The following is a 21,641-nucleotide window of genomic DNA, read 5'->3' as shown; positions in this document are numbered from 1 at the left end:
TCTGTTTTCCTTTGGCGCATTCTGTGGAGTTGTTTAATGCTGCTCACCTCTGTACAGTGCGGGCAAAGCTCACGAGGACCGTGGTGGGAGCCCACGTTTGGGGGATCAGTGGGCGTGGGAAAGAAATTGGGCCCCTGTGAGTTCTTTGTCTGCAGGCTGGCTCTCTGTTTCTCCTGGTCTCCCTGCCTTTCTCTGTTTCTCTTTTTTTTTTTTTGGTATAAAAAACCCCAGGAAGCTTAGCACACTGCAGGCATCGGTTACCACATGACGTGAGGTGCCTGAAGCCCGTTTGCCCTGGGTCTGCTGTGGCGGGTTAACTGCAGTCTGGGGAATGGCTGCACCATCCGGTATGCTGGGCCCTGCAGTGGGCAGCCCCGCAGAACACCGAGTTCACTTGCCGAGCAGTAGCTGGAATAATGTGGGTTATTCTCCAGTAGCACCAACGGTGTTCTGGGGCAGACTGAATTTCCTCAAGCAACATAGTTTTTCTTAAAACCCAACTGTCCACAAGAGTTAGGAGAATAAATGCTACCAACACTGTTAACCTGCAAGACCTAGCTGAGCACCTGTGTCTGGCACCTGTTTATCAGCCATTAATTCCTTGGCCGATCCAGCCCTGCAGCGGATTCATTGTGCTGGAGTAGGGCCCACTGTGCGGACAGGCAGGGTGTGTGCAGTTGTGGGCAGGATGCTGCGAGGGGCCAGGAGCCTTTGGCGGGCGCTCGAGAATGTGTCCCTGAGGCCTGTTCAGGCTCTTGCTGATTAAAGCCACCTCTTCCCTCTTCCCTTTGGAAAGGCTTTCAGAACTGGTGTTTCCATGCTTTCCTCCCCAGGAGTAAACACGAAGGGGAGAAGGTGCTCCTCTTGAACCTGAGAGCGAGCCGAGGTGAGCCCTGGAGGGGCCCTCTGCCACCCCAGGGTGGCCGTGTGAGGGACAGGGCATCCCGGAGCTGGGGCCAGTACTCTCCCCACGTCCAGATAGGAAGTGTTTGAGGTTTTAGCAGTCTGTCAAGCCCTCAGGGTGCCATTGCAGCACTAACCAGTCCTAGATGACCCAGCAAAGAGGCGTGGCTGAGTGCTGGCAGAACTACGAGAACAGGCATTGCTCGCGTTTTGCCTGCGGCCCCACATTGTTGATCCATACTAGCAGAAGTCATGCATGGAGGCCGTGGGATTATTAATCGTGCGAGTACTTATAATAATAACAATTGTAAGAATAACAGTTATTAAAATGTTATTATCTTTGTAATGATGTTATTATTGTCACAACCCTTACATCACTAATCCTGTACCAAGTACTGTTCTAAGCATTTGACATGTGTTTACAGAGTTGTACAAGGTTCACCCTAATCTAATCTTAGAGCACATTTATCATTGCTAAAAGGAACTGCATTCCCATCAGCCCTCACCTCCCATATCCCCACATTCCAGGCCTCGGGTAACCAGCCACTTGACTGTTTTCTGTCTCTGGATCTGACTAGTCTGGTCATTTCATGTAAGTGAAGCCACATGCTCTGTGCCCTTCTGTGTCAGCTTCTTTCACTGAGTGTAACAGCTTCAAGGTTTATGTGTGTGTTAGCATCTCCCCGCACTTTCTTCCTTGTCACAGCCCGGCGCTGTGGGGATAGACCACACCTTGTTTCCCCGTTCATTAGGGGTGGCTATGTGGATTGTTTCCGCTTTTCTCCTATGCGTAATGCCACGGCGAGCATTTGTGTAGCAGCTCTTGCATGGATTTGTTTTCATTTCTTGTGGGTCTCCATCGAGGAGTGGAATTGCTGGGCCACGTGGTGACCAGACTTAGGAGGGGCTGCCAGTCTTTTTCTGTGTTCATCCCCGAGTCCCTGTGCTGCCTGTTCCCGAAGCCTGTCCCCTGTTTTTCTGCGGCCACAGGCTCACTGCAGTTTTCCAAACCTCAGACTGGGACAGCTGTGCCGCTCTGCCGCTGTGCCGCACCAGCAACAAGGAGCGTTTTCTTAGGTGGGGGCCTGTATCCCACTCCAAGGGATTCCTGCTCTGAGACTGGGGGAGATATTTTTCCCCTTAACTGAGCTCAGATGCGAGATTCACACTGAGGTTTAATTGACCTCTGCCTTTCAAATTCCTTAAAAGGTAACTGTTTATGCAGTACACCCACATCCCATTAAACGCATTGATAATTTTCTCCAACAAACCTCATACCTGGTGCGCTCTCTGTCTTTGCCGTTCTCCCACATCCCACGGTGTCTGCTCTTCCCCATCTCTGGTCCTTCTGTGGTGCTCCGGATGAGTGTGGGTCTGGACCAGTACCTGCAGTGTGAGGGTGTTTAGTTGTGTGCACTGTGGACTCTGATTGAGCCAGTCACACAGGTTGACCTGTTCTTAAATGTCAGCTTCCTTATTGTAGTGGTAATAGTGTGGTAGGTACTCTGCTTTATTTTCCTGCTTTCTGTCTTTCTGGATTACCTGACTTGAGTTACTTGATTTTTATAGGGGAACTTGAGAAAGGTCAATACTTGTAGGGCAAAGAAAGCTTTAGGACTGTCCACGCTTGTGTATGTATGTGTGTCGTAGTGCGTCTGTGCATGTAGGTGGGGGGTGTGTATGCTGTATGTTTTGTGTATATGTGTTGTGTGTGTGTGTCGTTGTGTTTGTGTGTGTATGCACGCATTTTGTAGCTGTAACTGAATAAAGGATACAGGAGATGTCAGAAACCCAGTTCTGGGATACTGTGTGAGAAACAGCTTGTATTCGGAGGAGCAGTGGACTGAATCTTCCCTGGAATCAGTAACACTGGAGCTGAGTAGACATCTGCAGGGCTTGGCAAGGAAGACCTTAGTTTCTCCTCTGGGACTGGTTATGACGAGAATGTCCTTACCGTGCATAAGTCAACAGGGAGAAACAACTGGCTTCTTTGTCAAGGTGCCCACTGTAGCTGTTTTGAGGCAGTTTATGTGGTCGACTGGCATGTGCCCCTGCCAGGCCCTGGGGCCGCCGCAAGCAAAGGATCCGGCCACATCGCACTGCATGAGGGGCTGCCGGAAGGACCCCTCTGAGTTACTCCCAGCCTTACACTGAGAGGCGCTGCAGACACCCGTGGGGGCCAGGTGCCTCTCCTCCACTCCTGGCAGTTTTGCTCCTTTCACATGGAGATTCCTTTGGTCCCAAACTTTGTCCTAGTGGCATTATACTTGTAATATGATCATTTTATTCTTAAGCAACATAAGGATGAGTTAAAAATGTTTTTGATGTCATTGGAGTTAATTGATGCCTCAGAAGAACTAGAGGAGTGATTTTCACTGAGAGCTATTTGTCAGTGGGTACTTAATAATTTGAAGGTGTGATCCATGATCAGTCATTCATTGACACCCTTTTCATTTGCGTTCCCATAGAAAAGGACCTGAGGTGAGGATTTAGTGCACAGAACACCCTGGGACCGGGGTGAAGAAGCAAGAAGACAAGGGAGGCATCTGCAAAATGGAATGTCATTAAGCCAGGCGGCGGCGGGTAACGAGCTTCATGCCCTATGGGAACTCTAGGGGACAGTGTAGGACACGCACCCCTCCAAGGAACAAGGGAGTTGGGTATTTATATACCGACGTGCCTCTGAGGGGTGCTGGGACCCATGGAATTGTCCAGCCCTTCAGGCCTGCTGGTGCACAGTCCAGTCACTAGGGGGAGCCCTCCGGAAGGGAGGAGCCAGGGCTGCAGGTGGGGCCCCAGGCTCTGCCAGGATGCCCTACAGCCTTATCAGAGTTGAAATAAATATGTGGGGTGAGTATGAAATTCTACTGAAGCAGCTAGAAAGTCAGAGAATGGCTTGTTTTTGCAAGAAAGACCATAAATAGAGAAAGGGATCCTGAGAAGGAATTTATAATGGCTGACGTGTTTGGAAAACGCTCCTCAAGGAAAGGGCATTTAACTTGTGCTTGGAGTGAAGCAAAGACTTGGATCTGTGGAGGAGAGAAGAGGAAAATCCCAGGCAGGAAGAAACAGCAAGAGCACAGGGAAGCAGGTGGCTTTGCTGGGAAGGAACTCTGGATGCTCAGTCGTGTTTCTCTGAGTCCTGTGAGCGAGGCACAGGACACTCTTTTACTCCAGACTGTCTTTTCAAGTATGTTTTTATAAAGAACAGCTTGGGAGGCAGTGATTGCATCTCCCTCTGCAGCAGAGGGCAGGATAGCTGACTCTGCGGGATTGTCATTATAACGTCTCCGTCCAGGGCAAAGACCAGGCAGGTTTCTGCACCTTAGAGAAAGTTCAGGTTGCCTGAGCTCTGGTCTCCTTTCCCGTCAGACAGCCACCGCCGCGTGGGGTCCCCTGGCCTTTGCATTGCCTGCTTGGACCTGGGGCCTGGGGAGTGGGCTCAGATGACGACACACTGGCTGCCGCTGTTGCTCAGTAATAAAGTCCTTTGTCCTTGACCCAGCAGCACTGTGTCTCCCACCGGCATCTCTGAGCCCGGGGCAGGTGTACTTTCATGTACATAATGTTTCAGACTGTTTGCGGTTCTGGATACTTCTGAGTACCCTGCCCAAGTACCTGATCTCCTGTCTCACAGCATCCCCACAAACTAGGGGTTATTACTGTTGTACACAGTTTACATCTAAGGAGCCTGAGACGCACAGAGATTCAGTAATGTGCCTGAGGTCCTCCGGTGGTGGACCAAGAAGCCAGTGTCCAGAACTTGGGTGCTGTGGCTTCAGAACGTGCTCCTTGCCCCGCATGTCCAGCTCCCTGGGCATGCATTTGTGGGCCCTACCACTGTGCAGGTGAGGGTGGCACATGTGGAGCACATTTGGAACAAAGTGGCCACTTTGTCTGGTAGGAAGGAGTCCGGAGGAGGGAGGGGCATGGAAGGGAGGCTGTGATGTAGTGGCAGGAGCTCACAGTGACATTTAATGGAACAGCCACAGAGGAGGGGTGGGACTTAGTAAAACCATGTCATTTAGAAAAAAGTGCTGGAACTCATCATATTTCCAAGTTGGCATAGTGTTCATCTCGCTGCTTCCCAGTCCTGGACTGGCGTGATGAGGGTGTGTGTTGGGGGGTAAAGGAGGGCATTTCAGACAAGGTAAACAGTGTCGGGAAGAACAGAGGGGTCTGGTTCATTCACAGTCTGTGAATCTCTCTCTCTTTCTGTTTCTCTATGTCTCTGGCTGTTCCTGTCTATCATCCATCCCTCCCTCCCTCCCTCCCTTCATCTCTCCCTCCCTCCCTCCATCCACCCATCCACCCATCCATCCCTCCATCCCTCCATCCCTCCATCCACCCATCCATCCCTCCATCCCTCCATCCACCCATCCATCCCTCCATCCCTCCATCCACCCATCCGTCCACCCATCCCTCCGTCCCTCTGTCCATCCATCCCTCCATCCCTCCCTCCATCCATCCCTCCATCCCTCCCTCCATCCATCCATCCATCCACCCACTCATCCATCCATCCATCCACCCACCCATCCACCCACCCACCCATCCATCCCTCCATCCATCCATCTCTCCATCCCTCCACCCCTCCCTCCATCCATCCATCCACCCACCCACCCACCCATCCATCCCTCCATCCATTCACCTATCCATCCCTCCATCCACCCATCCATCCCTCCGTCCCTCCATCCACCCATCCGTCCACCCATCCCTCCATCCCTCTGTCCGTCCATCCATCCCTCCATCCCTCCATCCCTCCCTCCATCCACCCACCCATCCACCCACCCACCCACCCATCCATCCCTCCATCCACCCACCCACCCATCCATCCCTCCATCCATCCATCTCTCCATCCCTCCACTCCTCCCTGCATCCATCCATCCACCCACCCATCCATCCACCCACCCCCCCACCCACCCACCCATCCATCCATCCATCCGTCCATATGTACATATATATGTGGAATCTGTAACGGAACCTCTGTTAGAATTAACATAAATTCAAATTGTGGGAAGGTTCACATTGGCTGTTTCCCCTCTACCTGCTCTGCAGGACTACTTTTGCTGCCTGTAGACAAACGATTAATAATTATCAGCTGTTCAGCCATGTGCTCTTTTCTTTTTACAATTAGGCAGGCAGTCCTGACATAGGGAGAAAGTCTGGGCTGGTAGGAGACTCGGGGTAGGTGGGGTGAGGAACACACTGTGCGGTCCTCAGTGTGTGTCTGAACAGGATACCACAGAGGAAAGGGAGGAGCAAATCTTAGAGGAACTGGAATAGATTCTAGTCTTTAAGATATAATGTCCAAGACCAAAGGGATGGGCTAGGAGATTGGAATACATGATCTGGTTTAACCAGAGAACAAGGCAGAATCCTCATTCTAGAAACAAGACACAGTGTCCAAGCTAGATGAATGGGACAGTCTACTGGCCTTCATGGGACTTACTCAAGTAAGATTTGTGAAATTCCCCATGAGTTTGGAGGGGGAAGAGCAATCACGGCCCCACATCAGGTCTGAAGCAGGCAGACGGTACGGGCGGGCAGAAGACTGCTGATTTGCGGAGGCAGGTATGAGCAGCAGAACGGTGGTAGCAGAGGTCCAGGCACTTCTTACAGTCTTGCGCTCCAGATTCAAACAAGCTGAGGAATTCCTGGACTCCGGGTATTTTCTCTCACTTTTCAAGATGAAGGGATTCGTACGCTCTTCTCCTAGTGCTGGCCTTGTAAGTGAAATGAGACTGACGTGGATGGGCGCGCGACTATTGGCTGTAGCATTAGGATTCCCTTGCACCAGCTTTCCCCAGAGATGGAGGTCCACGGAAGTTAGGACACGCACTGGCCTAGGGATGCTCATGAATGTCAACCTTTGTTAGGGCAGGCTGGATAGATGCGGCCAACACTGGGCTATCTGATGGGATTCAAGAACTCAGTTCAGACACAGGAACAAAGAGATGAGACTTAAACCAAGAGAAGCCACAACCCTCTGCAGACAGTTTATCAGAGTATGGTAGGGGCCCAGGAGAAGAGAGGTCTGTGTATACAATGGCCGTTGAATGCAGAGGAGGAAATTCCAGCTTAAATTCTTTAGTTGGCCAGAGGACTGTGTGTGATTTTGGATGCTTCCTTTCTTTTGAGGCTTGTACAATCAAGAGAAGTCTCAACAAAGAGTCTAACCTCAGCTTTCTCCCCTCTCTCCCACACACCATCCTTTCCCCTTGCCGTGTGAGCAGGAGGCCGGGACATCGGGTCACAGAGAGGAGTCAGGCAGTGCCGTTTGTCTGTGGCACCCAGGTGGGTGGTGGATACGCGGTGCTGACTGAGTGAAGAACGTTTTCCACATCCCGTGGGGAGGTTGGGTGTTGGTGGGTGAGCAGTTTGTCCCTGATGGATGTGCACCTAAAATGTAAGCTCCTGCAGCTCAAATGCCTCCAGCACCTGCCTACATTTGGGAACTCAGACTGAAGAGATAACTTGCTGAAAACATGGGAACTACTGGAAATGTCTGACTAATAGAAACACTGCAAGTGTAGTGTTAGGGAATAATTATTTTCCTCTATTTTATAAACAAAAATTAAAAGAGAAGTGTAATCAAACATATTTGGCAATAATGTTTTGAAAAGTCTGATTTAATTTACATTAAAACACATAAATAAGCATAATTCTCCATTTAAAGATCAACATAGTTTAGGAATTTTCCAAAGTCTAGTTTATATTGCCAGTGGAAGTACAGATGGGAAATGTATTGACTGCTGTCTCTAGAATTAAACTGAATGCCACTGACATTTTTAGGCCACCTATTCACATGTATGCTCACTGATAACCATTATGGCTTAATCATGTCTTGTGTGATCCGCCACTTAATGACTTTCATTCAAATATCTCTTGGTTAATTATAATTGTTGCTGAGTGACCTAAAGCCACTGATTTTCATCAGTCAGTTTGTTCTTTTCAGAAAAAAAGAGAAAAATATTCCTAATACTTTTGAAGGCTATATAAAATTTGATTGAAGTAAAAGCCAGCCAGATAACACATGCAGCCTCTCAGGTGGTTCAAAAATAGTATTCTTCATTTGCACTTTTAGAATCACTAATTAAACTATTACAAACTGGCTCTGTAAAGCTGACTATATGATACAGATACTTAACAGAGTTAATCCAAGCAAACAACTGATTTGAATTCTTACACTCCTACCCCTACCCGCTGAGTCATCTCAGCCAAGGTACACACAATAATCACCGTGACCAATATTTTTAAAAGTACTGAATTGAAAATTTCCCTTTGGTCACATCAGAGACATATTTTTGAGTCCCATGAGCACAGTGCTAAATTAGGTAAGATAAGAAATAAATGATTCTGTAATGGGTTTTTAAAATGTGGACTAGGACAGTAATGTGTACTGTGCTGAAGTGATAGATTATGCCACTTGATCTCTCAGGTTAGAGTATGCTCTCTCAGGTGACAGAGAAACAGATGTGGGCCCCGGTTATCAGGGAGGGCTTGATGGCATTTCCAGGGATTTTCAGAGAGCGTACGCATTTGTCTAACGCACTGGTTCTCAACCAAGGCCGTTTTACCTCCAGTGGCTAGTTAGCAATGTCTGGACACAGCTTTGCTTGTCATAACTGGGAGGGGTGCCACTCATAATAAGCTGCCATGAGCAAGAGTCACAAATAGCAGGGTCAGACCTGTAAGGTCTGCAGGTATTGGAATAACCAGACTAGAAGCCTACTGCATTTAAAAAATGTAAAAAATAGCCAAAAGGCAGGATATTTAATGTAATGAATATAATTGGCCTTGCAGATATGAAAAATTACCAAATGTATATTCCAGAAATGAAATAAAACAACTTAGGAACATCACATGTAAATTGCAGATGAAACACAGCTGAAGAGAGAATGAATGAGTTGGAAAGCAGAGCTTTAAAAAAATCCCTCAGCGGGCAGCTCAGAGAGCTTAAAAATACGGAAAATATGGAAGTGAGGTTAAAGGACAGGGAAGATAAATTAAGGTGGTCATATAAATTAGAATTCTGCAAAGAGAGAAGAGAATGGGGGAAAGACATGTGGATGATTGAATATGAGGGGCAAGGGAGAGGGAACATTTAAAACTCTGAGGCTGAAAGAACTTGCTGTTCCTATCAGATGGTACTGAGAAGGGAAACTTTGGGGCGGCTGTGGAAAATCTGCTTTGCAGTTAGAGTTTGCAATGATGAGATAATCGAGGTGTACGGGTATAAGCGTAGAGGTAATGAAGTTATGGAGGCGGAGGTTTGGGAGACCATACAAGAGGTGTGGGTGGGCCTGAGGAAGAGCAGTTTGTCCAGGGAAGGGCCCAGAGAGGAAGCTGAGGAGATCAGAATGGCTGGGACTGATTTCAGAGACCATCATCATCCCAGAGCTCTGAGAGGGAAGGAGAAAGCAGACAAGCCTCTCACAGGTACTAACAGTGAGACGAGGGAAGGAAAATCAGTTAATGACAGGAAGTGTGAGTGGTTCTGAACAAAATGAAAAAGAGGATAGCAGACTCACAGAACCCAAGAATGGACTAACAGTTACCAAAGAGAGAGGGATTGGGGGGGATGGGTGGGAAGGGAGGGATGAGGGTGGGGTGGGGGCGGGAAAGGAAGGGGGCATTATGGTTAGCATGTATAATGAGGGGGGGCACAGGGAGGGCTGTGCAACACAGAGAAGACAAGTATTGACTCTGTAGCATCTTATTATGCTGATGGACAGAGACTGTAATGGGGTATGTGGGGGGGACTTGGTGATGGGGGGAGTCTAGTAAACATGATGTTCCTCATGTAATTGTAGATTAATGATACCAAAATAAATCAAACAGACAAACAAACAAAAATGTTAAGAGCTATTTCTTGATACTCTTGGGATTGCAGCACCCTCAGTTTACCGACTACTCTTCAGGACTTAACTGAGGTGGTGGGGCCTTGTACTTACATGTGGATGTACTGGATCTTTCTGCTTTTGTGAGCTGAGCTCCTTTGTGAGTGTTTTCATGCTCTGAATAAGTGTGCCATGGTAATCTCCTCAAAGGATGTCCTCGGTGTGATGTCATACCTGTACACCCGGAAAAGACCAGAGGTGGTTAAAATGTTGCCTGCAAAGATGTAATACATGAGATGACATCAGTGGGGAGTTACCCCCCTGAGTACCCAGGGAAAGGGGTACTGTAGCTGAGAGGCTGCTGAAATGGACCCAGAATAGGACAGATTAGCCAAGTACTGCAAATTATTTCCCAGTTACTTACTGGCTGGAATCAGTAGCTTTGGTAATATAGATGAAGCCCTAGAACAGGAATATTGACACTGAAGCACCACTTACATTTTCCAGGTTTAAGAACAGGTCAGATTTGGCTCTTAGGTGCGGAAGCAGGGGGATACGCGCACCTTCCCTAAATAGGTCTCCTGTAATGGTTTTCAACCTAGGAAGGCCCTGTTTTCACTTTGATGGGGTCTTTTTTTTTTTTAAACTGGGCTGGAAAGTGCTTTTTAACTCGGGAGGAAGGTCCTAAAGGTCACTTTTCTTCAAGCTGCTCGTAAGTGCCCAGGAATCCTTCAGCGCCCACTGCCTCAGATGGTCCGTGTGTGCTAGAGGGTATTTCAGGGCAGTGGGTGCTCTGGCGGTGGGGAATTCAGGCAAGGCACTACTTCCACTGCTGAAGCTGAGGCCTATCTGTTTTCTTCTGCTTTTTATTCAGTAACTCCCTGGCTGTTTTCATCAGCTTGCCCAGATGTGGGCCAGGAGGAGAAGAAATGAGGCTTAAAAGTTGTCCCTATTCAAACATAAAAAGTGGAGTCAAATTCATTACTATGCACTGCCACCCCCACAACACCCCTCCCCCCAACTGAGTCACCCCCAGACGAAACACACAGAAACACCAAGTCTTTTTCTTCCCTGCAAGTGGGATAGAGTATTAAGGTGGAAATTTGTCCTCACAGTGCTCAGTCCTCCCCTCGTCCTTATTCCCAGTGACTGGATGACTGGGGGCTGGCTGGTCTGGGCCCCAAACTTGCAGGAATCCACCTCTCCCCCTCCCCACACACCTGTTCCTTCCCTTCTTTCCCACCCTACTGTCAGGAACAAAGACACACAACTGCTTTCAGCAACTGCTGGTGTTTTCATCACCACCACGAGTTCTTTATTTGGTCTTCACACAGTGACCATTGGTAAAGTTTTGTCATACACTTAAGGGATGGTTTCTCTTTGTAGTTTCAGGCAAGAATGTGGTCTCAGCCGTGGTCCGCAGCAGGTGGGCCCTGTGGCCCGGAGGGCCCTTGAGGGTGGTCTCAGCCGTGGTCCGCAGCAGGTGGGCCCTGTGGCCCGGAGGGCTCTTGAGGGCGGTCTCGGCCGTGGTCTGTAGCAGGTGGGCCCTGTGGCCCGGAGGGCTCTTGAGTGCGGTCTCGGCCGTGGTCTGTAGCAGGTGGGCCCTGTGGCCCGGAGGGCTCTTGAGTGCAGTCTCGGCCGTGGTCTGTAGCAGGTGGGCCCTGTGGCCCGGAGGGCTCTTGAGGGCGGTCTCGGCCGTGGTCTGTAGCAGGTGGGCCCTGTGGCCTGAGGGCTCTTGAGGGTGGTCTCAGCCGTGGTCTGCAGCATGTGGGCCCTGTGGCCCGGAGGGCCCTTGAGGGCGGTCTCAGCTGCGGTCCATAGCAGGTAGGCCCTGTGGCCCGGAGGGCTCTTGAGGGCGGTCTCGGCCGTGGTCCGTAGCAGGTGGGCCCTGTGGCCCGAGGGCCCTTGAGGGTGGTCTCGGCCGTGGTCAGCAGCAGGTGGGCCCTGTGGCCCGAGGGCTCTTGAGGGTGGTCTTAGCCGTGGTCCGTAGCAGGTGGGCCCTGTGGCCCGAGGGCTCTTGAGGGTGGTCTCGGCCGTGGTCCGTAGCAGGTGGGCCCTGTGGCCCGAGGGCTCTTGAGGGCGGTCTCGGCCGTGGTCTGTAGCAGGTGGGCCCTGTGGCCCGAGGGCTCTTGAGGGCGGTCTCGGCCGTGGTCCGTAGCAGGTGGGCCCTGTGGCCCGAGGGCCCTTGAGGGCGGTCTCGGCCGTGGTCAGCAGCAGGTGGGCCCTGTGGCCCAGAGGGCCCTTGAGGGCGGCCTTCGTTGTTTGCCTTCTAACTCTCACACTGCTTGTGCCAGGCGCTTACTGTGCTGGACTTTCTCACTTGCTCCTGTGTAATCCAGGTGATTCATGTGACTTCAGTTTTCCTTGTCACTATCTTTATCAGCTGGTAGGAAAAAAAAGGCGAGCCCAGAGAGGCTGTAGTTTTGGGACAGAGGATGGAAAATAGATGGGAAAGGGGACTTTGAGAGAACGGGTGTGGGTTGAGGAGGGGTTTTGTGCCAGGCAAGGGCAGGGTGACAGTCTTTGGTGGGAGACGGATGGGAAACAAGAGGAGGCACGTGAACAGCGTCGACGCTCGTCCTCCTCCTCTGCGCCAGGTTGACAAGACGCCCTCCACATCGTCCTCCACCGCTTGCTGGGAGCCGCATGTTCCCGGCTCCTGCCAGTTTCTCCAGCATATCTGACAAGATCAGCGATGTTCCCCAAGAACCAGTAGGGCTCCCTGACCCCCTCCATTTATACCCTCCCAAGACAATGAGGAGCCACACCCTTCCTCTGATTGGCCAGCAGGACAGTCCTCCAGCCAATGGTAGCCTTGGGCTGCCTTGACATCACAAAGCCCCATCCTTGGAAATCCCTGGGGGTGTGCAGGGCAAGGAGCCCAGGAGTCCAGATGTTCTGGGTAGAACTGGGGGAACTTCCTCAGCACCCCCTAAAGGGAGGCTCCCCACCTGGCCCCTCACTCCTCCTCCTTGCCTCCAGGTCTGTTTCCACGGTGCCCCCGGCAGGGAAGGAGGGTTTCCTCCCAGCTGTTCCCCATGGCCGCCCCCAGTCAGTGGGCATCCTGTTGTCTCCCATCTCTCATCATTACCTACTCTTCTATGTTTCTTAAACAAACTCTTCATTTTAGAACAGTTTTAGATTTACAGAAAAATTCTGAAGGTAATACTCCCATATCCTGCACTCAATTTCCCTTCTATTAACATGTTAACAGCAGTATGGTCCATTTTTACCCTTAGTGAACCCACATTGACACAGCATCGTTGACTCACGGCCATAACCTAGTCGGATTTCCTGAGTTCTCACCTGACGTCCTTTCTGTGTCCCAGGACCCCATCCAGGACACACATCCAGGTGAGTCACCATGTCCTGTCCTGCCTCCTTAGGCTCCTCTTGGCTGCGCCAGGCTGCTCTGAGCCACCGTCATCTTTGTTCTGCAGCCTCCGAGCAATGTTTTGATGCATATCAACTGGAAATAGAGGTGATTTTTTTTTTTGGTGGGCAATAAAAGTTGAAAAGAGAGATAAAGGGATCTGAGAATTGTGAGAAATATTCAGCCTGAAGCAGAACCAACTGGCCTGTTCATCCGTAGGGGAAGGCAGAGGAAAGAGGAAGAGATGCTTTTTGGAGGGGGTAGGTAGTCTTGGTTGGATGGTAAAAATTAGCTTATAGAAAATTGTGTGCAGGTTTCTAGGTCGTGGAGCTGTGCTTGACAGAGGCTTGGCCCTTTTGGGGTCTGGTGTCGGAGCAGCATAGGACATTTGTAGGTGACTTGGAAGTGGCGGGGGAGCCGTGTGCAGCCGGGTTTGTGGAGGTGGCTTCTGGAGGACTTGGGGAGGCTTTTTCTTGAAGGCAGAGTAACAGCAGTGCAGGGAGAGGGGCTGGCCGACTGCTGCGGGCCGGTGATGGGGATGCCTGGGGACCGGCCAAGCGCAGAGTCTCTTGTGTAGGTCTGGGTGGGGCTGAATCCTGCCGTTCCAAGAAGCTCCCTGGGGATGCTCGGGATCAAAGCCGACCGCCCTCTAGACAGCCTGGGCTGTCCTGTCATACCCTTCTCTTTACCCGGTAAAATTTCAAACCCCTCTGCTTCAGTCCACCTGGTGGCCCAGCTTTGCGTGTCAATCTGTTTCTGTTATTGGATATTGATTAGAGAAACTGCAACTAGTTTTGCCTTTTGGTGGCCACGCCCGGAGGGTAAGAGATTATTTCCTCCCATAGAAGGACTTTTTCGTAGAGTCCTCGGAGGCCTCTTCTAAAAAGGGATACAAAGAGGAGCTTTTATGGGTGTCTTAAACAGATTTTCCCACAAAAGAAAAACATAAACTCTGTTGGAACAAACACCATCCAGATAAGTTAACGAAATCTATTACGTATCGTTTAAATCATGCATTTACAAGAAATTGAAGTGAAAGTCACATAAAACAAATCATTTTAAAGTGAACAATTCACTGGCATTTTGTACGTTCACAGTGTTGTATGACCACCACTTCTGCCTAGTTCCCAAATGCTTTCCTGGCCCCAGAATTAAACCCCGTGTTCGGTAAGCAGCCACTCCCTCCCCTCAGCCCTGGGCAACCACAGGCTACTTTCTTCCTCTGTGAATTCGCTGCTTCTGGACATTTCATGTACTCGAAATCACACAGTACTTGTCCTTCCGCATCTGGCTGCTTTCCTTTAGCCTAATGTTTTCAAGGTTCATCCAGTTATGGTGTGGAACCATATGCCATTTGCTTCTGTGGCTGGATAATATTCTGCTGCGTGTATACACCACAGCTTGCGTCTCTGTTCATGCAGTGGACGTTTGGGTCGCTCCCACCTTTTGGCCTTTAGGAATAGTGCCGCTATGGATTCCTGTACATCCTCCATTTTTGTTAGTTTTGTTTAGGGAGTGATTCTGAAAGACATAAGTTGATTTCAAAGTTAGTGATTTGAGGAGAAAATTCATCAAGGTTTGACATTCTGATACTGGAATTCAAAAATGAAAGAACTCCAGGTATTCTGTGAGAGATACTCTTCAGCTCTTTATTCAGGAACCCTGGGGTCCGTAGGCACAGAGAGGCCTGTGAACACAGCTGTGTGTGGTGTCACAGGAGATAAAGAGCGATCTCTTCTCAGAATGGTTTCAAAGATGCAAAGGACTTCAGACACACTCACTGCTGTGCCCCATAGTGGAGCTTTCTACCTTCCTGCTGTGGGAAGAGTTTGAAAATCCTCCCTATTAACCTAAAGGTGTTAGAATCACATGGAAGGTCAACCACCCTGAGATGAACATACATGGACATCCATCATATCTGAGACCACAGGGATGTCCACCCTTCTCTGAAAGTTAGTTGGAAAGAGAAATGTATGTACGTGTGTATGTGTGTGTGTCCTGCTGTCATATTGTCTCTCCCAGACAACGGGGCTTATCTGCTCTAAGATACCATCACAGCCTCCATCAGCTCAAGTCCGAAAGGATGACCCTGCTGGTGTGATCCCTCCAGGCGGAGGGCTGTGATGAGGATCTGTCTTCCTTGGGTACCTGCAGAGCCTGTGTTCCCATCTGTCCTGGAACTGGCCCCATAGGGCAGGGCTGGGCTGGCAGGAGAGCAGTGATAGGTGACTGGGGGACATGTACCAATCTCCTGTCCAGGATGTCATGAGACTGTCCCACATGGTTTGTCAAGCAAATGGCACGGGAAGTGGCCTTGGGGAGACTGAACGTAGAGCCCAAATGAGTCAGAGAACCCCAGAACTCGCTCCTTGGGGTGCAGGTGGCCGAGCTGGGACACAGAGCTCCTGCCCCCAGAGCCCGCTGCTCTGCACTTTGTCGGTGGGAGGCCCTGGGAAAGAGGCAGGGCTGTGAGCCATCCAGGGCATGGGAAAGCTGTCTCCTCACGGCACACAGCCTTAATGGGAGGTGTGGCAGATAGGGAGGGTTGACTGTGCATCTGGGGAGAAAGCCGCCTGGAGAGATTGAGCATTGCATGGAGGCACTGCGTGTCCCCATCCTAGAGAGGCCTGGGGAAGCCATTTAATACCTAATGCATCGGGGAGGAGGCATTCTTGATGCTTGGCTTCACAGAGCTTCTCGAATGAAGCACATTCAAGTCAAGAGCAATGGGTGCGGGAAAACATCAGAAGAGCTGGAGTTCTTGTTGTTGCTGGCAAAGGTTGGTTTGTACATGGGAAGGGCACATGGCTGTCTCCCCATTTCAAGGTTGTTTTCTTAGCCATAGCCGCCTCCTTGCCCAGACACAGCCCCTCCCCTTTGGAGGGTTTCTTCATTTCCTGGACTCCTGATGTATTCACGGCTGCCTTTTGTGCTGTGTGCTGGTCCTTACCCTTTCTAACATTACCTTGTCACACCAAGGAGACACGGGGCTTCTTCATGTAGACGTGAAATTCTCACCCTGAGCATTTTTCATTCATCTGATGGCTCAGCCACTGAATCTGTGGGTGGCTTTCCTGGAGGGCTGTGAGCGCATGCCACAAGGATAGATAAAGCCTGACGGGGGGGTGGGCTTCCGTGCTTGTGTTCTGTGAGGTGGGGGCTGGATCTAATGGAACGTGAGGAGAGAGACAACCCCCAGTATTAAATAGAACAAACCCCAAACACGGTAAAACTGCAAGGGTTAGAGGTTTAGCTGTGGAAAGACCAGCTGAAATTTCTCATGGGACTTCTGGCTCAGAATTTTTTTTTAAATTAAGGTATCATTGATATACACTCTTATGATGGTTTCGCATGAAAAACAATGTGGTTACTACATTCACCCATATTATTGAGCCTTCCCCTCCCCCCCATCCCATTGCAGTCACTGTCCATCGGCACAGTAAGATTCTTGCTCAGAATTTATAGGTGAAGGTAGGAGTGAGGCCACTGCTCAAGCTTTAATAATGTAAACAATAAAATTGATCTGAAATAAACAAGCAGAACAGAAGTATACATCTCTGTGTGTGCATACATATACACACCAACGTACATATATATTTTGCATAATACATATTTATATACAAATACATATATAAACATGTTACTATCAGTATAATCTTCATATTTGAATGTAGTACATATTGCAATCCATTTTTCAATACATTATAGCAGTGTAGAATGTTTCACAACCCTCTTTTTACCCAAATATTCTACTGAAAATATCACATTTGCAATTTTTCTTGACTATTTTGAAAAAGTGTAAGTTTGTTCAGCCCAGCGTTTGCAGTAACAGTTACATGTTGGAATTGAAAATAGGATTTCAAACTAACATTGTCATTGGCCAGATTTGCTTTGCGTTAGCAGCACATTTCAGCCCGTATGTTTAACGGTGTTTATCGTTTTGTCGTTGCCTGTAGTTCTGTTGTCCTGATTGAGCTAGCTCTCCTGGGCGGTGGGGAGAGACGGCTGTGCTGTCTCCGATTTACAGTTTAATTCGCTCAGCAGTTCTTGAACGGTATGGAGGGAAAGATATTTTGCCCATAGTGAAAGCTCTGGGCATCTGCCTTTTCCTTTCAGCTGCAGTTGTGCACATTTTAGAGGAAAGGTAATGGAATGTGACAGTGACTACAGAGATGGAAGACCCGAGGTGGACCCCCTTTGTTCAAAGACATTGCGGTCACCTTGAGGCATTTAAAACAGAAATATGTGAGAAAGATAACTGACGGGTAAGCTGTGAATTAGGGGGCTAGCCCTTAAGCCCTAGAAAATAGTTTGGGGCAGGGCAGGTGTGCTCCAGGCTGGAAGGCTTAGGAGAGGAGCTGAAGTTTGAAACACTGCATATTTTACAAGACAGAGAAGACGACATTGACCATTACAGGCAGAGGCCACCAGGAAAAGTGTGGGATCTCTGTCTTCCCCATCCAGCATTTCAAAGATGGGTGATATTTGTAAATTCCAGAACCTGCTAAAGCATCTTTAGTACCAAAGGATTCTAGACAGATCCTGTTATCTTTTCACTGTTCTTCCTTCAGCGACCGCCTGGCTGTTGTCACACAGCTTGTATTTTCACGGGGACACCTGTTGATCATATGTATTCCAGAATGCGGTTATCACCTGAAAAATCATAGCTTCCAAAGCATAGTCACCACAAGTGGACTGGCCTCGTGCCATTTGGGTGTCAGCCATCTTCTTTTTTTTTTTTAGATAATTATTTTTTATTGAAGGGTAGTTGACATACAGTATTACATTAGTTTCAGGTGTACAACACAGTGATTGAACATTTATAAACATGATAATTCTAGGTACCAGATATCACCATACCAAGTTGTCACAATATTTTGACTATATTCCTTATGCTATACATTACATCCCGGTTACTTACTTATTTTACAATTGGAAGTGTGTACTTTATTTTATTTATTTCTTTTTTTAAAAATTTTATTTATTTATTTATTTTTTATGAGGGCATCTCTCCTATTTTTTTTTGATCAAATGGTTGTTAACAACAATAAAATTCTGTATAGGGGACTCAATGCTCAATGTATAATCAATCATTAATCCACCCCAAGCCTAATTTTCATCAGTCTCCAATCTTCTGAAGCGTAACAAACAAGTTCTTACATGGAGAACAAATTCTTACATAGTGAATAAGTTACATGGTGAATAGTACAAGGGCAGTCATCACAGAAACTTTTAGTTTTGATCACGCATTATGAACTATAAACAGTCAGTTCAAATATGAATATTCGTTTGATTTTTATACTTGATTTATATGTGGATACCACATTTCTCTCTTTATTATTATTACTTTTAATAAAATGCTGAAGTGGTAGGTAGATGGAGGATAAAAGTAGAAAACATAGTTTAGTGTTGTAAGAGAGCAAATGTAGATGATCAGGTGTGTGCCTGTAGACTGTGTTAATCCAAGCTAGACAAGGGCAATAAAACATCCACGGATGCAGCAGATTTCTCTCAGAATGGGGGGGGGGGAGGTTCTAAGCCTCACCTCTGTTGATCCCCAGTTCCTCACCTGATGACCCCCCTGCGACTGTGCCTGTCTTAGGTTGTTCCACCCTTGAGGAATCTTACCCGTCTCTGGCTAATCAGTCATCTTCCTGGGCCATACAGGGAAATGTAAAGTTGGTAAGTGAGAGAGAAGCCTTATTGTTTGAAAAGGTTAGTTTTTTACTTCTTTGCAGATTTATGCCCTGTGGCTTCTATGCCCAGCATTTGTCGGGAGGTATCTTTACCACTTGGAAGAATTGTGATACACGGTAAATTCGATATGAGGCACGAATTCTATTTATGGGTTGTAATTTGGAAGGAAGAAGAAAAGCTATAGAAGTAGCAGGCGGAAGAAAACATGGGAAGATTGATTATTTCTTTGACGTATCTTCTTGTAGAGTAACTTCAGCATGTATAGGTTTTAAACTACTAATTAAATTGTGCACATACATTAACATAATAGGAATACAGTTACATAACCAAAGCAGATCTATAATTACCAGCCATATCCAGTGAAACCAAGAAAACCAGTTAGGCACTTGTGAAACCTTAGGCATTTGTGAAAACTTATCTATGATATGGTGGATATTGTCCATCTGAACTTGAATAGTGTGAGAGAAATCAGACAAATTAAAACAACCCATTCCTGTGGACTGTTCACATCCCATATGTTCTTTTAACAGTAAATAGTCTGTAGTTGTAAGATTTTGGAGCGCTACAATTTGCACTTCTCCTAATTCTTGGTTGAGTTCCAACAGTGTAGATCCAGTCAAATTTGTTGTTTTACTGTATGCACAGGCCAGCTTAGATATCTCCTTCTTCATTCCCATGGCAAGTCCAGGAACCAGTGGGATGAGTGCATCTACACCTGTAGCAGCGCGTGGATCTTTGTTGGGGTTTTTTGATGATCATCTTCTGGCATGAGTCTTCCCGAGAGTGCTGATGTTGGAAGTTCTTTTTCATATTGTATCTTAAGCCGTCTTCTTTTATTCATTTGCTGATTTGTCCTGCTGAATCTTCCACGCTTAGACCAAGAGTGGAGGGCAAAAATCACAAATGTTTTTCTTAGAAAGCATAATTATTTTCAGTGAGCTTGGCAACCACATTGGACTCTTCATAACAGCATTCATCTGGTTTTCTATCAGTTAGCCCAGAGATCTTTTCTCGAGGGCTTACTATGAGCTCCGTTTAAATGGGGCTGCACAGCCGGAGCCTGGGGGATTTATGACGTGGTCAGGAAAACAGATGTAAAGAGGGAGGCATCGTGTGAGCAGAGGAATCTAAGGGCTTCATGGGAGGTAAAGAGAGCAGACAGCAGGGAGAGGAGGAATCAGGCAGAGGTGGGTGAGGAGGTGGGGAAGGTGTCCTCCGGGGACAGTCTTTGCACTGGCTCTTGAAGGGTTTTAATAGGTGAAGAAGAGTTGAGAATTTCAATGAAGGGAGTATCTTGAACCAAGGGCTGGAGTGGCACAAATGCAAGGCGGATGTGGGGTACAGAGGGGTGAGGATGGCAGAACGAAGGGAGTCAATCTGGGAGAGAAGGGGCTGAGAGTGGGTCACTGTGCAGGGACCAGGAAAGCTCAGGGGCGTCTGATGAGGCCTGCTGGGCTTTCTATTTTTGTAGAGGTAAATGATTTGAGCACTTTTACAGACTAAATGTTGTTGAAGGGGTGGGAGAAGAGCTGCTTTTCAACATGGATTTCCAAACAGTACAAGAAGGGGAAACTTCTAGTCACAATAGCCTGACCTACTTTACAAGTGTGTTCAGTGGCAAGTGACGACCTCCATGGATTTTGGCCTTCATAATGCATCCATCCCTTGAGCAGAGCTATTCTTTGATTTTTCTTATCATTAACTTACTTCAACTTCGAGCATGATATATTTGTCTTACAATATACAGAATAGGGATATGGGATGGCTTTATGGGGTGTGTAGTGTGCCAAAAAAAGGTATGTTGAAGTCCTAACCCCCCAGGACCTCAGAAATGTGGCTTTATTTGGAAAAACGGTCTTTCCAGAGGTAACCAAGCTCCAGTGAGGATATTAGGGTGAACACTAGCCCAGAGTGACTGGTGTTCCCCAGAAAGGGACAATGTGATTCCTTTGTAAGAGAACTAAGCATTTTTCCTGATTTGTAATTTTTTTCAACATGTTATCCATTTTGCTCATTGCTGTACTAGCTGGTAAATATTAACTTTATTTTGTTTTAAATTCCACCTAGAATTTTCTTCTAGAATTGGTTCTCGATGGCTGCAAATTTTATAGCCAGGAATGGAGAAGTGAAAGTTAGGGGGCACCTCAAGGTCACCTGAAAAACTGACCAGGCAGGAAGCTTCCTTAGATCACATTCCTGGTACTATTAGGAATGGGTTCTAATTTCCTATATGCATGTAACGTTTGTAAGTATGCAAATGCACATATCACTCCAGTGTCATCAAAATGGGATTGTGCTTTACGAACGCTAAAAAATCTACAGTTGCACCTCCCTAAATTGCAATGAGTTCATTTTGAGAAAAGTCAGAATTTAGGAATGCCAAGTTCCATTTGGGCCGTCTTTTTTCCTTTTAAACAGTTCTCAAGTCACTAATTATTTTTTTGTCACTAATTAGTTCTTCAAAAGAGAGAGTGCTGTGCAACGAGAGGGAAGTGGTCTAGGGAACTCAAGTTTCTGTTTATTTTGCTTGGTGGATTTTGCTCATACACGGTTTCTCGGCCCCCTCAGGAGGGCAGGTACAAGTGTTTTGAGAAGGATCACGTTCTGAGCTTTCCTCCCCAGCAAGGCCTTTCTGCACCGTGTGGGATAGCCGTCTGATTTGATGCCATGGCCATTTTTCTCTACTCTTCAGCTGATCCGTTCACACTCAGAAGGCCACACTCCACACAGTGCTTGGACCGCTTCCACAGTCCCTGCCCTGCTGCACCCCCCAGCGCCTGGTGGCCCGGGGCCGGGCCGCAGGGAGGCACACAGACTTCCTGCCTGCA

The 21,641-nt window shown here is 48.0% G+C and overlaps 1 long non-coding RNA gene across 1 annotated transcript in view; it reads left to right on the top strand.

Moving 5' to 3' along the window:
* The window catches only part of LOC118971532 (uncharacterized), a 235,389-nt gene that overhangs the window by 56,596 nt on the left and 157,152 nt on the right, over nucleotides 1–21,641 (top strand). The window contains exon 4 of the long non-coding RNA XR_012127588.1: nucleotides 12,983–13,097. This is a non-coding gene — a long non-coding RNA (uncharacterized lncRNA). The remainder of the gene's footprint in view (nucleotides 1–12,982; nucleotides 13,098–21,641) is intronic.

The sequence above is a fragment of the Manis javanica genome, chromosome X (assembly GCF_040802235.1).
Source record: "Manis javanica isolate MJ-LG chromosome X, MJ_LKY, whole genome shotgun sequence".
Classification (NCBI taxonomy): domain Eukaryota; kingdom Metazoa; phylum Chordata; class Mammalia; order Pholidota; family Manidae; genus Manis; species Manis javanica.
This window is presented reverse-complemented; position numbering and strand designations above follow the sequence as displayed.